Here is an 18,730-nt window from a genome sequence, read left to right as displayed (position 1 = left end):
GATTTCTATCACCATGGAGTCACCCTACTAGCAACGCACCGCTACACAGAAAGGGGCATACAATTTTCCCTTTTCTAAGCCACTATTATTTTAGTTCTCTTTCAAGTAGTCTAACTTATACCTTAACTTATGCACCCACAATAAGGCAAACGACAACACTGTTTTTAGTAAACTATCCTCTCTATCTCATTCACCAGTTATTGTCTTTCTGAAGTGAATACACACACACACACACACACACACACACAGTGATTTTAAGGTTTCATTAGTCACACAATTCAGAAGCTAGAATTTTCTTATCTATTGTCATCATTCAGATTAAATGACAAACATGAAAAAAACAAATGGTCTGGTTACTAAAATACAAATTACAACCTTTCAATATAGATGTTTTGTTCTTAATAAAAATGTTAATGTTAATAACATAAATAAGTATATTACAATCGTAAATTTTATTGTTGATGCGCAGAACTATTGTCTTTGTTGCTTATACAAAGTTTTATCACGAGAAGAGAGAATGCATTAATCAGCATGTTTTTAAACTAGCTTTCTAAGTTATTTTCTGCTAACAGAATGAAAATAGCAAGACTAGAATTAAAAATCCTTTAATTCTTAATTCATGGTCTTTTATAATTAGAGAAAGAAATTTGCTTTGGGGGATATTTAATTTTTCTCGGCAGTTCTTAAATTCTGATGACTTTAAGTGTTTGTAGCTCTTATTAAATAATTTTTATTTGAATTTAGTATTTTTAGGATCAATTAATAGATTTTCATAACTCTCATTAGGACACGTTAAGTTATTTTTTAAAGGTTTGTGCTGCAATTTAACTAAATTTTACTCATTCATCAAGTGCCCATGGAATACTAATAGTCTGATTCTTACAAATAAACATACATTTTTCAAGAATCATGGAACTACTTCCAAATTCTCCATTCTATATAAGAAATAACTTTAACAGATGGGGATAGCATAATTTGTCTCTTGTATTCTTGCCCAGTATTTTCAGCCAGTTTCCTTCTGGCTCTTTAGATTTCAGAAACATCACAGTATTTATTCCTTAAAGATAAAATATTCCTCATGCTTTCACATCTTTGTACATGAATAGTACTCTCCATGTAACATGGGTTCTAGGATCTCTGTGTTCATGGTTTCCCCTATTCTTGCAGGACTTCAATTTCCTCCTTGTTTCCACTTCTTCTTTTACCTATTTCTGTAGTCATTCTTACCAGTTTGTGTCATCTGTCTGCAGCAAATTTAAATTGTATGACAATGATGGAATGAATCTTCCATTTGCTGGCCACAAAAGCTAGGGCTGGGTTAGGGCAAAGCAGGAGCATAGAATTGCATCTGGGATTCACACAAGGGTGGCAGTGGCCTAAGCATTTAGGTTATTCACTGCTGCTGTAGGAGGCATGAAAGTAGGGATCCAGATTAGGGCAGTATTTACATGGGATGTGAGAGTTACAGTTGGTAGTTTATCACAACACCAACCCCAATTAGTTTAATCACACTCCTAGCACGGATTCACTTTTCCCTGGTAGCAAAGTAAATCACAACAATGAAAATACACACAAAAAATGTGAAGCAAACATAATTTTGGTAACAAATAGCTTTATATATTACCAAAATAAGTGATTAAGAGTTCTGAATAGTTGAGCTTTAGTTTGTGGTCACTAACCCAACTCTATCAAGCAGATCCAATTAACTTTATATGCTTAAAATTTTCATTTTTCTTCCAGTCACATGTTCCAAGAGAAATGAAACTCCTTTAATGTTCACAAAAATAATTTTGATGACAAACAATTGCTCAGCAAAACATCTGTGTTCTATATAACACAAATATTAAATTTTATGCAAAATCATAATTACTTGAATTATATGTTACTAAAAACTGATTCCCTTTGCTTCATTTGTTTAGATTTATTTATGTATTCATTTGATCATTTATTGCAAAGTCAGATACACAGAAAGGAGGAGACAGAAAGGAAGATCTTCCATCTGATGATTCAATTCCCAAGTGACCGCAATGGCTGGAGCTGTGCCTATCCGAAGTCAGGAGCCAGGAACTTCCTCTAGGTCTCCCACATGGGTGCAGAGTCCCAAGGCTTTGGGCTGTCCTCGACTGCTTTCCCAGGCCAAAAGCAGGGAGCTGCGTGGGAGGCGGGGCTGCCGGGATTAGTACTGACACCCATGTGGGATCCTGGTGTGTTCAAAGCTAGGACATTAGCTGCTAGGCCACTGTGCTGGGCCCTTTTTAAAAGATTTTTGAATTTTATTGAAAAGGCTGATTTACAAGAGAGGAGAAATGGAGAGAAAGATCTTCCATCTGCTGCTTTACTCCCCAAGTGGTTGCAAAGGCTGAAAGTGAGCCAAAGTGAAGTCATAGCAAGATTAACTGGGTATTCCATGTGTGGGTGCTGGGTCCCAAAGCTTGGGCCTTCTTCTACTGCTTTCCCAGGCCACAGGCTGGGAACTGAATGGGAAGTGGAGCAGCCAGAACATGAGCCAGGGCCTATGTGGGATCCTGGTGCATGCAAGGTGAGACTTTAGCCACTGGGCTATTTTGCTAGGCCTTACTTCTTATTTTTTTACAAAGATTACCTATCACAAGGATTGAAAAGTGCACTCATAATTACTTCTCAGTCTTTTGGCTAAGATAAAGTTGAAGGTGCACTCATTAGACATTAAGTAAAGTGGAATATTCCCGTTTATATGAGCACACTTAAAAGTAAACACACTCTACTGTAGAACACTCATGAACTGTATGCTTTGCTAACACTGGGAGATGGACAATGGCTCATCTCCAGGGTTAAAGATTTGTCCTCTTTCACTGAAGAAAAACTTACTGTGGAGTCATTCTAATGTCACAAGTAATCAAAATCATTTCTAAGTTTGAGGGAGGTCAAACGTGGTTTGTAGTGAGTAAACTGCATTTGCTGAATCAAGCTTCTTAATCTAATTAGTTTAAAGGCTCTGTGCATACCCTTATGACCTTTGGAACCATTATCTATCCAAAAAGTTTTTGGTCCCCTAGACCTTTGTGAACTCTCTTCAGCATCTGACAAATTGAATAAATATATTTATTTCAGTTTCATTTTTTTGAAATAAAAATTTTAACAAAAATTTATCATTTAGGTTAAGGTTACAGCTAAACAGAAAAGCACCGTGCATTATGATAATGTTAGAATAGCTAAAATTTATCATACAATGGAAAAACAGAAAAAGGAAAAAAACAAAAATATAGATCAGGCAGTGCTAAAAAAAAAAAAAAGGATAAAAATAATTATTTCCTGGTTTTCTAAGCTTTGGAATTTCTTCAGTGTCAGGTTGATTTTTATTAAACCAGGACTTACAACTATAAATAAAGCAGATATCAAATATACTATTTGAAAATTTTTTCAGTGTTTTCAGCCACTGCTTCATGATTCATTCTAAAAGAGTTGTGAATTTATACTTTAGAGAGAATCATGTGATTCTTATAAAACAACTTTTTTTTTAACTTTAAGAATATTTCACAACAATGTGGAACTGTTGACAAGTGTAATTTGTGAAGTAAATCTCTGGTATTACAGCAGCATCACAGGAACTCCTCAAATAAGGAAATGATGTCATCATATTTGGTTGGAATTGAGTGTATGTATGTGTATGTGCTCTACCTGCTCGGCGACCACAAAAGTCAATCAAAACAATAAATGTTATCAAGGCACATCTAGCTGTCATCCAGTGATTGAGTTATAAATGTCAGTATCTTTGGCCTTTTATATCATTTGATCACATCATAACCACTATTTATTATTTATAAGCTTCTTCATACATCGCTTCCAAATATTTGTATATATAACTGAATCTTCATTAAAAATTCTATCATTTACCATGCAGGCAATCAGGAAATTGTAATTATTGTTTTAAAAAAATACCTTTAACTTCGGCCTCTAGTGATGTAGTTTGTACTATATAATCCCACTGGAAAACACACACCCACACATTTGAAATCTAAACAAAATCTATTGACTGAGACATTACAAAGTAACCAAAACAACCATATCCGGGAGGCATAGTTCAGAAGAAAAAAATTCCGGAATAGCCTCACACCTTCTCATCATTTTTACCTGGAATTTTCCTATACTTGTTGAAAAAAGAGGTTAAAATTAGGGTTGGGAGGGCCTGGCGGCATGGCCTAGCAGCTAATGTCCTCGCCTTGAACGCCCCCAGGATCCCATATGGGCGCCTGTTCTAATCCCAGCAGCTCCACTTCCCATCCAGCTCCCTGCTTGTGGCCTGGGAAAGCAGTCAAGGACAGCCCAAGCCTTTGGGACCCAGCACTCATGTGGGAGACCCAGAAGAGGTTCCTGGTTCCCGGCATCGGATTGGCGTGCACCGGTCGTTGTGGCTTACTTGGGGAGTGAATCATCAGACGGAAGATCTTCCTCTCTGTCTCTCCTCTTCTCTGTATATCTGACTTTGTAATAAAATAAATAAAATCTTAAAAAAAAAATTAGGCTTGGGAGTCAGAGTTTCGGTGTAATGGGTTAGGTGTCCACCTGTAATACAGTATACCATTTAGGCACCAGCTTGAGTCCTGGATATTGTACTCTTCTTATGTAGCCCCTTGCTAATGCATCTGAGGAAAGCGGTGCAAGATAGCCTAAGTGCTTGGGCTTCTGCCTTTATGTAAAAGATCATGGTGACGTTTCCTGGCCCCTGGCTTTGACCTGGTCCAGCCATGAGTGTTGTGGCTATTTGGGAAATGAACCAATGGGTGAAAGATCTCTCTCCCTCTCTCTGTATGTTTGTGTCTCCCTCTGTGTAACTCTTTCAAATACATCTAACTCTCTCTCTGTCTCTCTGTCTCTCTCTCTCTCTCTCAAATATCTTGAAACTAGAGCTGTTTAACAAGGCAAAGAAGTTAATATTAAAAGTAACCATACCATATCTAGGAGGATATTGTATAAAAGGGAATGGGCCATTTCTCTTTTATCTGTCCTGCATGGCCTGCTTCTTAGCTGCTCTTGCAGGGGAAAGAAACTGGAGCACAAAGTTGGAGAATTAGGCAGAGATGTCAGCAATCAGCAGGTGCTGGTGGAGACTTTTCACACTCACAATGAAATAATTACTCCAAATATTCCTTGTGCCTCTTGAGGACCTCTGGAGATACCCAGTGCGGAGTGGGTTAGGGCTGTGCCACGACAACGAATAGTTACCCGCTTCTTAGCAACACGGAGTTAACTTCATCACTATCCATTGTGGGCTTTTACTAGCCCGCCAATTATATTTCTTATATTTTTAAAAGCCAGCCATAACTTGTTGCTGTTTTGGTTCTTGCTTTATGGAGTTAGATAAGCTGCAGGTAAAAAGAAAAAAAAAAAAGGAGTGGAGCAGAGATGTTGAAACGAAAAACCTTCAGGCTATGTTGTTTATTTTTAATCCTTTACATAAACAAAATGTTGCAAAAAGATGGAGAAAATGCTCGTATTTTGGGATAAGAATGTTGTAACTTTGTTTTTTGGAGACAAATAGAAAAAAAGGAAACAAGACTACCTCAATCTTTTTTTTTCAAAGATTTATTCATTTTTTTATTACAGCCAGATATACACAGAGGAGGAGAGACAGAGAGGAAGATCTTCCGTCCGATGATTCACTCCCCAAGTGAGCACAACAGGCCGATGCGCTCAAATCCGATGCCGGGAACCTGGAACCTCTTCCGGGTCTCCCACGTGGGTGCGGTGTCCCAATGCATTGGGCCGTCCTCGACTGCTTTCCCAGGCCACAAGCAGAGAGCTGGATGGGAAGTGGAGCTGCTGGGATTAGAACCGGCGCCCATATGGGATCCTGGGGCTTTCAAGGTGAGGACTTTAGCCACTAGGCCACGCTGCCAGGCCCCCAAAACATCTTTCAAAAGCAAATATTTTGAAATTAGAATCATCAAAATATAGCAAAGCATTGAGTATTGTTACTGGGAACTGGGGAAAAAAATCACATTGCTAAGATTTAGCCTTTGTTTATGAAATGAAATAAAGAAAGGATGAAAAATCCAAAAAAAAAAAAAAAAAAGATTTAGCCTTTGTTGATTGCTACAACGGTTTCTAAGATAGTTTAGATATTTGCCAATAAAACATATGATCATTAGAGCAACTATTTCAGAACTATTGATTTAAAACCAGAAGTCAATTCACACAATAAATAAATTCACTTGCTAAAGTACAGAAAATCAAAGATGAAAGGCTGATATATATTACATACATAATATTTGAGTTTTTCCATAATAAGTAAAGAAAACAAAATGAATAGGGAAATTATTCTGTGAGATGAAGGATTAATGACAGAAAACAAAATTCATTTTTTCTTTTGTTTTTTTTTTAATTATTTTATGATACAGTTCCATGGGCACTGGGCGGTATCCTCTCCTCCCTCACTGATTTTCCTTATATTATTACAATGGTATAATCTTTCATAAACAGTCATAAATCCATCATTCAGCTATTTAAGTGTATCCTGACATTGTAGGTATGGTTCATGGCAGAGAGTCCAACATCCTGTTGTTAAGATATATTAATGGTTTCCTTGGGAGTCCATCTTTGATTTGGAAGTGGAGATGCATACTGCACAGTATCTTCACATCTGAATATGACAGTCTCTATTACACAGTTACTATATATCCCCTTAAATGAAACCCCACAAAACAAAATCAACAAGAAGAAAAATAGAAAATTTGCAACATGAAGTTAAATAACATGTAACTGAACGAAAGTAAAAAGAAAGTAAATGTGTCCCCGCAAAAAGTAAAAATAAAATAAAAAATCCTCAAAGAAAATGGTGCTACTGTATGACTTATGTGTCATTGAAGAAACTAATAAGAAAAAAAGTTTTTTGAAGAATGAAAATAAAGCCAAAAATATCAAAACCATGATATGCAGCAAAATCAGTATGGAGTGGGACATTTATAATACCAGGTGCTTGTTTGAAATAGAAATATCTCAAATAAATGATCTAATAATACATCTCAAATCATAGCAGAGATAAATGAAATTGAAACTAAAAACCTACAAATTGAAACAACAAAGAGCAATTCTTTAAGAAGATAGGCAAAAGAAAATTTTAGTTAGACTAGCAAAAAAAAAAAAAAAAACAAGAGAGAAAAACCAAGTAAAATTAGAGATGAAAAAGAAAACATTCTAGGAAACTAGTAAGATGTTTTCTTCTTGCTGGGCAGATCTTTTGATCATTATATTGTGTCCTTCTTCATCTCTTTTAGTATTTTTGTCATGTCAAAGTCAGCATTATCTGATACATGAATGACTACTGAGCTCATTTTTCTTCTTTTCCATTAGGTGGAATATTTTTTTTCATCCTTTCCTTTTCAGTGTCTGCACACCTTTATTGGTGAGATGTGTCTCCTGTTGGAAACAGATAGATAGGTCTTGCTTTTTGATCCAGCCTGCTAATCTATGATGCTTTATTGATGTGTTTAAGTCATTTACATTCGTAGTTAATATCAATAGGTAATAATTTGGTCTGTTCATTATTGCAATGGGTTGTTCATTGTTATTAGTGTTCAGCTATTTTTTTACTGGGATATTCTTCACATTTGCATTTGGTTTTGGTGGGTGCTATTTCTTTTCTCTGTCAAGAGAACATCTTTAAGTATCATTTTTGTAGAGCAGGTCTGGAAGAGGCTAATTCGTTGAATTTTTCTTCGCTGGGGAAGAGTTTTATTTCACTTTCAAAGTCAAACGAAAGGTTTGCTGATTAAGTTATTCTCAGATGATAAATATTTCCTTTTAGAATCTGGAATGAGAACACCATTCTCTTCTGGCTGTAGAGCTTCCTGTGAGAAGTCAGCTTTGAGTTTGATTGGGGATCCTCTATTCGTCAATTGATTTTTTCATGTGCATATATAAGTGTCTTTTCCTTGTGTTCAACAGAAGAGAGCTTGACTATCATGTGACAAAGATTGCTTTTGGTCAACCTGTTTAAAGATCTGTGCCCCTCCTGTGTTTTGTTTCCCAATTCTTTCTCCAAATTATAGAACTTTTCCTTTATTATTTTATTGGATACATTTTAAATCCAGTTTCTCTTTCTGTGCCTTCTGGAACTCCCATAAATCTTATAGTCAGGTTGTAATAGCTTCCTTCATTGAGTACTTTTCTTAGCTTGACTCAGTTCTTGTTCTGGCTTTTTGATTGTTTCTCCATTTTGGTTATAAATATCTTCCAATTCTGAGGTGTTTTTCTTCTTCCTCACTCTATTATTGAGGCTTTCCACTGAATTTGTATTTGCTCCATTATGTTTTTAATTTCTGTTACATTGGTTTTCATTTGATTCATTGCTACTATTTCCTATATATCATATTTCTTAAATTCCTTGAACTCTTGAATGAGTTTCTGATCCTCGAAAAAATGCTTTATAAGTTCTTTACCACCATTTTCTTGATATCTTTCTCAGTTAACTTTGAGGTTGACAAAGGCTTTTGCTCATTTGGGGAGGCATGAGTAACATTCTCTGTGCCTCTGTCTCTTCTTTTGCTCTTGGCCATTGTGGTTCTGTTTAGCAGATTCTCCTACTTGTGGCCTGTTTCTAAGTTGTGTAGTTCACTGATTAACAATTGATTTTACTGGTTTCATTCAGTACCCAGTTCTTCATTTGTGTTACTTGTGCCACTCCCTCCAGTAGGTTTCAGGCCAGGCCCTTTTGCTACATTTCAACCATTGTCTCCGTAGCCCCAGATCCTGGCTCACAACTTTCTACCCTGTGTGATCTTTACTGTGGCTGCATCATGGAGTGTACAGCCTTTCTTCCACTCCCACCTTGTACAGTGCCTAGGATTGGGGAGACACCAGCTGTCCTAAATTACTGCACTGTAAGCAGTGTTGGTCTTGCTGTATCCTGCTGGATATTTAGTTTGAATGCCATTTGGACCTATTTTGGATAGAATCCATAGGATGCCAAATCAACACTATTGTCTCTGTGACAGCATTGCAGTGCATTGAGCCAGAAGTGATTTCTCTTCTGGCTTAGTGCCTGCGCAGTCACCATTGCTCCTTCAGTCCCACATCTTTTTTATAATTACAAAAATTATGACTGATGTGGCACTGGTGGAGATCTGGGCCATGAAATCCACCAAGCTTCTGCACCCACCAACTTGGGTTCTGCCACTCTACTTCAGCTGATGGTTGAATTAAACAAATCAGTAGGATGGGTAGTTCTAAACCTGTGTCTACTTCCTGGGCTTCTGGTGAACTCCCCTTCCCGCCTGGGCACTGGTGGAGCTCTAATCCCTAATCACCAGCCACCACTAGGGTATCTGGTCACTGAAGCACTGCTCTGCTTATTCTGCTGCTTTCCCATGCCACCTGGTCTCTAGGTATCCCTCTGCTGTTGGTCTGTCTTTTCCAAGTCCCAGGATCATGGCCTCTCTGTTTCATACTGACTCATGATTTTCTGTCTGCTTAAATATATCCTTATCCTATTCCACCATCATGATTCTCAGGGAAATTCTTGAAGAAGAAATTTTGTAGGACACTAAGGATCAAAAATTCAGTGAAATAAAATGAGTACTAGAATAGGAAAATAAGATTTGGTAATGACAATATTGACTATATTGAGAACAGATATTTCCATGCTTGTAATTTTCATATCTGTATATCCTTAGAAAGTACATGAGTTTATATTATGGAATCTATGGCATATGTGAAATGATAAGATAAATGTACTAATTAGCCTGCCACATTTCACCTTCTCAACAAGTCAGAATTACCTTAGTGTTCATGCTTGGTGAGGTCAAATGATCTGCAATTAACTCACTGTGCTACGATAGGACCTAATTTTTCCTTCTCAAAATATTTTGCTTTCCCTTTTGTGTTCCTCAATTTCCTGTCAAGATTCAGTCTCACTATTATCATTCTCTGTTATCACAAAATTTTATGTCTGGTGCCTGAAAAAAATTCTGATAGCATGAGAGAAGCTAGGGGGAATAAGATTGGTAATACAGAGCCGAGCAGCAAAGGTTAAGGAAAATACATTTCTCAAGAGTCAGGCATCAGGGCTACTTATTCACTGTTCCAAGTTTAGAATGCAGTATGCAAGACTGCACTTTCCAGCTTTCTTCAGGTCACCATGGTCTGCTAGTACTTCCCTTTTGAATAATGCATGTTTGGCCCAGAAAATAACCTTATCTGATGCTTAACATCTTTCATGTTGAAAAGTTTATAGCATTCAAGTCCAACTGAAGAACTTTTTAATAAATACTTTTCATTCTTTTTATGAATTGCTATTTTAAAAACATGCATCATAAAGGTGCAATTTTAGTAAATGAATGTGGAGATGTGAACTATGTCAACATCTCAGATACATTGTCTCAACTTTTGAGTTAAAGCACGCAATTTGGTGATATAATTTTTCAAAATGTGTAGGTAAATTTTTTAGGGGATGTGGACTTTTTGTTCCTGCTGCTAAAAGATCAAAGCTCCCTGCCAGCTAAGGCCACTTCTACAGTAGGCTTTCAATGTCAAGACATTGATCAATATTTCAATTAAATCACTCATTTAATCTCAAAGTGACCTTAAAGAGTATATTAGGTATGACAACCTGAACTACATGAACTACATGAACACAATAATTATGAAGTACATATCTTTATGCTACTGAATAAATATTGTGACATGAAAACACGGAATAATGGTGTGAAGCCCATATCCAGATTCTGAAACCTAACCAAATTTCTTTTGTGCAGCCTTAAACGTTATCTGCTTTTAAAGGTCTCTATTTTCTCTAACTAGACTTGATTTTTTTCATTGCTCTGAACAGTAAACATTGGGAGAATTTTCTATTTATTTTATGAAATTAAGCAAATTGACCTTGAGGTAAAAGGTGGATGTCTAGTACTTTTGTGCACTCCAAAAGATTAAAGACACATGAAGGTATAATCATGTTTTTCTCATTAAGGGGAGTGTTATGACACTTAATTTCTATATCATACAATCATTGGTGCTCAATCAAGGATTCTATTTTGAAATAAAGGTGTACATGTTTTTTTTAGGGAAGGAAAATAAGATTGATAAACAGGATATACAGGGAAAACTACATCTCTCCTTCCAAGAATTGTGTATATTCCTTAATTCTGTGTTGTTCTATCACCTACCACTTTCCCGCTTCACAGAAACACACTCCTAGCGTGAATTACATTGTTCTTGAAAAACAATGCCTTATCTTTTTGTTTTTGCAGTGTTATTCTTACTGGTTGGGATACTTGGACATCTATGTGGGAGCATGTGCATACATGCAGGCATGTAGGAGATGAATGAAATAGAAACTTTTATAAAAATAGGTAAATATATAGTGCTGCCTTCATTTAAACACAGACACAAACATAAGTGCTAACAGATACATTATAATTTGATTTTTCACAACAATCTTATGGCTTAGCTACCGCTTTAATTTCTTTTGGATAAATAAAAATAATGAGAGCAAAAATATTTTATTAATATGTCCAAGGTCATACAGGCTGAAGTGGCAATATGCAAGCTAGCACCTGTGTTAGAGATCAATCCTGGCAGAAGGCTTGTACTCAGTGTAGGCTGCCTCCCTTGATGGTTAAGAAGTCTATTGAACAAGACAAAACCTCTTAGTCATGTAAACAGTTATCCTGCTCTTTTGTGTCCTTTTCAGAGTTACAGTGTCAAACACGAAATCATTCAAGTGTCATGAAATTAACAAATATATACATATATGTTTAAGATTTATTTATTTTTATTGGAAAATTAGATATACAGAGAGAAGAAGAGGCAGAGGAGAAGATCTTCCATCTGCTGATTCACTTCCCAAATGGCTGCAACAGCTGAAACTGAGCCATTCCACAGCCAGGAACCAGGAGCTTCTTCTGGGTCTCCCATGCAGGTGCAAGGTTCCAAAGCTTTGGGTTGTCCTTGATTGCTTTCCCAGGCCACAAGCAGGGAGTTGGATGAGACGCAGGCCCACTGGGTTTAGAACCAGTGCCCATATAGAATTCCAGGGTATGCAAGGCAAGGACTTTAGCCAGTAGTAGTCTACCACGTCAGGGCAAAATATCTTTCACAAGGTGTGTCTACTTATTTGTTGCTGTATCAGTAAGCAAACAATGAGGCTATGTTTTTATAAAAAATAACCACTAACTATGCCCACATAAGTATTTTCAGGCTATTTACTTATTGATCTATTGTGCAATGGAAATTTCTTTACAAAATTTTCAATAAAGGACCTATACATATACAAGCCTTTTACTTTGTTCTTAAAGCCGCCCTTCTCCCCCAACCCCTCCACCCCTTTGTCATTGTTTTTTGCTTTTTCCATGGTAAAAGTAGTTATTTTTTCCAGTGTTCTTGGAAGGTTGTTAGACAGCTAATACTCCATTCTTGGATTCCTCTAGGGACTAAAGATGGTGAAACGTACAACTCAAAATTAGATGATGAAGGGCATATTTTCTGCTTAGAGTTAGTTGTGCTTGTGGTTTTTCTTGATTGGTTGACAATGCCATGTTTTTATGACACATTTGTGTTTTTAAACAATTCTTGAGGGATAATTTACAATAAAACTACACATAGTTAGTATGTGCATTTAATGAGTTTATAACATGCAATACCTATGTAGTTTTCCAATTTAGTTAAATACTGCTTTTTCAAATGTGTATCTGTTTTTCAAAAATATTACAACAGTATGTGACATTTTTTTGTATTTGTGTGTTAAAGGCATAAAATTTTTGGCTAACATTCCGTAAGTGAATTCTTTATAGTATTCGAGAATCTACATTTCATCGTCATTGAAGGTCTTAATATTAAAACATACCAAGGATAGAGTTTAATATATTCTATAAGAAACCAAAATATCTTAGTATAATTATAAATTTTACTTAAGTGATAGATGTAATCATGTTTATACCATTAAAGAAAACTAATTTTGCTATTTTAAAGGTATCAATTTCCATATTTCTGTTTATTTTTAAGCAGTTTCATTTAATGTTTTTAGTTAAACATATACTTTTTTTCATATTTTCTTTGGATTCCTCAAAATACTTGAATATGGAACATTTGTTCATTTCATGGAGTACAGTGCAGTATTTTAACAATGCACACAATTTATGATAGAACTAGGCAATTAGGTTTTTATCTTTTTATCACTTCTCTGTGTTTATAACTTACAGAATTTTAATCTCTAAAGTGCACTTTAACATCGTACTCCTTTTCTCCTAATAGTGTTAATGACATTATATATAGAGGCTAATTTGTGTTTTGTAGTTGAGACATGTCTAAATCACTCCTCCACACCACCTGGCTTACTAGTTTAACTTGTTCATTATATGTAGATTTTATCTGAATAGATTTCCTGGAAGGCATAATCTGTAGTTAGTTTTTATTTTTTTCAGTTGAAAATTAATAATATAAAACATGAGAGACATTAGTTACCTTTTAACTATTGCACTTATTTGCTCTTATCTTTAATTTTCTTTAATTATTTTCTTTAGTTGCCATGTAATTAATATTTACAGACCCTCAAAGGATCATGACTCTTTTTTTTAAGAAAATATGTTTAGAGACCAATTTCTTCCATTTTTCTAAACCAAGTGTCCATGTTCCTTAATGAAGAATGCTATCTTGTTCCCAGTTTTTCATCTAGCACCAGCTCCTGTGTTTTTCCCATTTATGTCTGAGTCTTGAATAGATTCCCATCATGTTTTCTGTGAATATACCTCGGACCTCTGTCTTTGCCTCTGTTGTTCAGGCTTCCTGAAACACTTTGACTCTTCCTGTTACCTCATTATCTCTTTTTTATTCTTAAAGCTCAGATCAAGTGATATTGTATGAAGAAATAGATCATTTCCTTAGACAGAGTTAATCGCTCACTCTTCTGGTAACGTTATATGTTTTGTTAGTTTCACTTTTAGAAATTAATTCCTAATACACATGGGGTTTATTTAAGTAAGGATCATATCATTTCTTCACTTTTAAATATTTGGGAATAATACAATATTTAATATGCTACATGTCATAATAGTAAACTTTTTCATTTGATATTTCATCTATATTCAAGGAAATATAATATGCCAGGAAGTAGGTGTTTTTACCACCCATAATTTAATAGTGCACAAAAGTTTTAGACAGAGTATTCTTCCTGAAGTCATTTGGTAGTGAATAATGCACAAATTGAGCTCTTTTAAATTCATCATCTCACAAGAAATAGTAAGTAACTTGTGGTTATTTCTTGACAAGATGTGGTATATGAAACTATGTAAATTTTAGATAGGTGTCAAGAATATAACTCTAAGATTAATCAGTGAAAATTACAAAGTTATGGTTTATTTTGATATAAATCTATTAACATGAATATTTTGTATTCCAAGAAATTATTCATGATTCAAATTGAAATGCAAAGTGAATATCACTGAGGTTGGTTCTTAAGGCACAATGAATAGCTTTGACATGTGACAGAACTGACTTGACTGTCACTCTGCAGTCAAGATGTGTCTGACCTTTGTGCACTGTAGTGGCCAAGGCCATTGCAAAAATTACACCCGCATTTTCCACGAACTGAGAAGGCATTTGACATCCACTATTCTAAGTTCACATATGAATCTCAAGACAGGCACTTCCCAATCTGATTTTACAATTAAAGATTACAATTTTTCTCCATTCAAGGAAATTTGAGATTAGGGATCATGATATCCCTAAGAATTTTTCTATCTTTTCTTCTTGTCTTTTAGTGATATTAACAGAAGATGGAAAGGACTACAAAGTCTGACTGTTTTCTGAAGATTGAGCTATGGTTTTTATCCTCACCCTCCATTAATTGGTAGCAATAGGAGCAGTTTTTAAAGGAATTTCTAATTGTGTTTTTTATTAAATATTTTACCTTTTAACAATTTGAGCAACATGCTATATTTGCACATTTAATGAGTTGTAGTGCAATATGTCAGAACACAGACAAGGTGCAAAAAAAATATGAAACCAAGCACACTAGCTCTTCCATCTCTTTTTCCTTTTCTTTGCGTTTGGATTCTATCAATCCTTATAGTTTCTTATACAACATTTAATTAAATATTGTGAGCTGTTGTTGCCAAACTAAGAAGTGGAACAGAAGAATTTTATTTGAAATGTTTGTTACCTCACAGGCACTTCTATCTCTAGTGCCTTAATCCATTTCAACCATTTGAAACCATTATTCCAAGCCCATAGAGACACTTTTTCATAAAATACATTCATTTGGATTGAAAATAAACAGCCCAAAGATCATTGTGAATAAAACTACCAGCCACCTATATTCTAGAAATTTGCTGCAAAGAATGAAGTTATGGCAGTTGTCAGGGAGGGCAGTTGTTACTATTATTGTCATTAAACATTTTTAAAAATTTTTTTTGGAGATACAGGGGAACAGAGGAAGAGAGATCTCCAATTATCTGGCTTACCTCCCCATTACACACAAAAGTCTGGACTGCCCACGTACAAAGCTGGCAGTCAGAATTCAAATTGGGTTTTCCATTTGGGTTGCAGGAATGCAAAGACTTGAGCCATCTCTTCTGCCCCCTAGGGTTTCCATTGGCAGCAAGCTAGACCTGGGAGCTGCAGCCAGGTTTCAAATTGAGGTTTTGCGATACCGGACAAGGCATCTTAAACAGTGTCTTAAATTTCCAGATCAAATGCCTGCCCAAAGCTTGACAACTATTGATCTAGATATAGCCTCACAATTGTATCCATTATAATACTGCATATTTTGGCAGGACATGGCATGTTGATTAACAAAATCAATTAAAAATTGTGATTCAGAGAGGATTCCTAATATAGTAAGCAACCAATTAGCTAAATATAATGAGTCCATTTTATCTAAGAAATAAATAGCTGACATTTTTATTTATAAACTAAAATGATAGTTGTGTATTGCACAAGAGCTATTAAACCTATTAAGATGTATAATAATCTGAAAAAGAATATTTGAATATTAATCTCTGAGAATCTTACAAACCATGTTTTATTTCTTAAACATTTTATTGAAGCAGCATACAGACAATGAAATGCATATGAGAACAGAGAAATAAATTATTTGTCCTCTGACCACATTCATAAATAGCACCCAAATTAAAGCTATCTTTAACACTGGATTGAGAGTACTTCTCTTTTGGAATTGTTACAAAGAGTATAATAATGAAAAAACTTCCCTTTTGCTTTTAGTACTTAGTGCACTGGTGCCTCTAAGACATGTGATACATGTTTGTACCAGTTACTCTGAAACAATCAGCATTTAAATGGAAGGTGTTAATGCTGAGGTTTTATTTTTGCAGCCTTGGAAATAAGCTGAGTGTGTAGTTTTGATTTCTAATAGAACATCATTGCTATGCTAGGACGTGTATCAGTGAATTACCCTAATTTCAACTATTTGGACTCAAACTGAATTAAACCACTGGCTTTCCTGGCTTCCCAGCTCTTTGAACATAACGTGTGATTACTTGAACTCCATAACCACATGATTCAATTAATTATAACAAATTTCCTTCTCTCTCTCTCTCTAGCTTATTTTTTCTGTTTCCTGGAGCATGCTGAGATTTGTAGCATGAAGGAGGCTTGTGATGATGGTCCTGCTAAATATTGGATTTGGTGGTACAGGAAGCAGTGCAAGGAGTTTCTCTTTTCTCTCTCTGTCCTTCTGCCTCTTTTTCACACACACACACACACACACACACACACATACACACACACACATATGCATACACACTTAGCTACCAATGAGTACATGTATAACTGAAAAGGTCTGAAGAAACTCTAGAATGATAAGAATGCCAATTTTGGATTTTGGATATTTTAATTATTTAAGATGTTATTCTGGAATATATCTCTGTATTGATTTTATTTCATTTTTAGCAGCAAGTTTATTGGGTAAAACTTGCAACAAAAATATAGTTTACTTTTGTTCCATCACATAGCTGGATGATGAACTATTGTACAGTTAATACTAAAACCTTGAAACTGAGATGCAATATATTAGTTAAAATTTGAGTGGATTAATCTCTCTCTCAGTCTCTGTGAAATTATTTTAAAATAAATGTTAAAAGATATAATAGTGAATATGTACCAAAACTATTATTCAGGTTAGCAATGTATGCAATTGTTGTCATATATAGAATATCATATTTAACTCCTATAGTATAGATTTTGGCTAGAAATTGCTACTGCTTTTTTTTTTTTTACAAATAAAGGAAATGAACTTTTGAGCAGCTAAATATTTCCTGAGAACCATATAGTTAAAGAAAAACAACCAAAATAAGTATTTTAATTTATTCTATATTTGTGAGGAAATAAATATCTTAGCTAAATGTAGAATACTAGAACACATATCAGCTTTGCTGCTCATAAATCTGCCATTCTGTCATCCAGATTGGCAGTCTTGCCAATGGCCAATTTGATGCACAGGCATTTCAGTCATTGTGAGAGGGGTTGAGACAATGCTAAGCCTACAGCAGTGTTATTAATGAAATTGATTTCTAAAATGCTGTGCATACAGATTTATAATGGGTTATAGCTTTTTTCATAATGACATTTATGCTCAGAAAGTGATAGTGAGGATTTCTTACAAATTATGAGCTAACACTGCTCATATATTAATGAAATATTTCATTAAAATATAAACTAGATCGGGGGGAGAGATGGCCGACCGCAGAGAGCTGGTGTAGGGTGGAGTAGGGAAAGAGGGGAACTGATCCAGCAGAGAAACAGGCCAGGAAACACAAAATTGTAGGGAGAAGAGCAGGAAGGTCACTGGAGTTCACTAAAGCAAGAAGATCTACACAGCATGAAGGAACAGCTGCAAAAAGTGGGAAAGAAAATACAGCATGCTGCAAGAAACTTGGTGAGTCACGATCCCAGGCAGGGGGAAGGCGGCAGAGTCTCAACCATCCCAGGGAAAACAGAGGTGGCTGGAAGGATAGGCGCCCACACCGACAAGGGCACCAGTCCACTGGAGGGTAGGAGCCCCGAGAGGAGGCTACTGGACTGATCATAGGGGGCATCATCTCCTGCAGAAGTGGAGGACAAGCAGGGGAGATTTCCCAGAAGCATGCCTCCCAACTGCTCAGCAGCTTTGAGAGAGTGCAGAGGGAACTGGGGCGGCGTTGTGGGACTGGGGCTCAGAAATCCCCATATCAGCTCCGAACAGTGGACTGGCTGCTAGAGAATCCAGTGGGTCCTATTGCTTGGCTCAGCCTGAGCTCCAGAGGCTGGGCAACACTCAGCAGAACCTCACGACCTGGGCAGAAGAGCAAACTAGTAGGGGCACGGCTGCGTGCCCCTCACAGCTCTGTGCCTCTCAGGGCTCTGCTTCCACCGTTGAGAAAGTGCAACTGAGAAAGTAGCTTCGTATAGGGGCCAGGGCTGTGAATTCAAAGCAGAGAACAGCCACTGCCTCAGGCAGAATCCCCTGCTGGGCTCAGCTGGAGAGGCCAAACCAGAGCCGGATCAGCGGAATCAGCCAGTCAGGTTCTCCCAGAAGGAGCCGGCTCAGAAAAGCCTGCCTGCCCGGTGGCAGGAGGCAGTGTTGCACCTTTCAGCAGAGCAGCACTTCTGAGTGGGAATTCCGGAGAGCAGAGTTCGGCGCTGAGGCCCGCAGAAATTTCCAACCCAGCCTGTGGTTGGGGATTTCAAGTTTCAAGCAGCAGAGGCCTCTGCTGTGCTAACTTCAAGCCCTGAAGGAGAGTCTCGGCTCGGCACTGAGGCAGAA

The 18,730-nt window shown here is 36.4% G+C and overlaps 1 pseudogene; it reads right to left on the bottom strand.

Annotated features, from left to right (window-relative positions):
* Positions 1-5,243, bottom strand: part of LOC101527041 (S-adenosylmethionine synthase-like) — a 29,661-nt pseudogene extending 24,418 nt beyond the window's left edge.
* Between the last annotated feature and the right edge of the window lie 13,487 nt (positions 5,244-18,730).

The sequence above is a fragment of the Ochotona princeps genome, chromosome 9 (genome assembly GCF_030435755.1).
Source record: "Ochotona princeps isolate mOchPri1 chromosome 9, mOchPri1.hap1, whole genome shotgun sequence".
NCBI lineage: Eukaryota > Metazoa > Chordata > Mammalia > Lagomorpha > Ochotonidae > Ochotona > Ochotona princeps.
The sequence above is the reverse complement of the archived record's forward strand: the minus strand, read 5'-3'. Positions and strand labels throughout refer to the sequence as shown.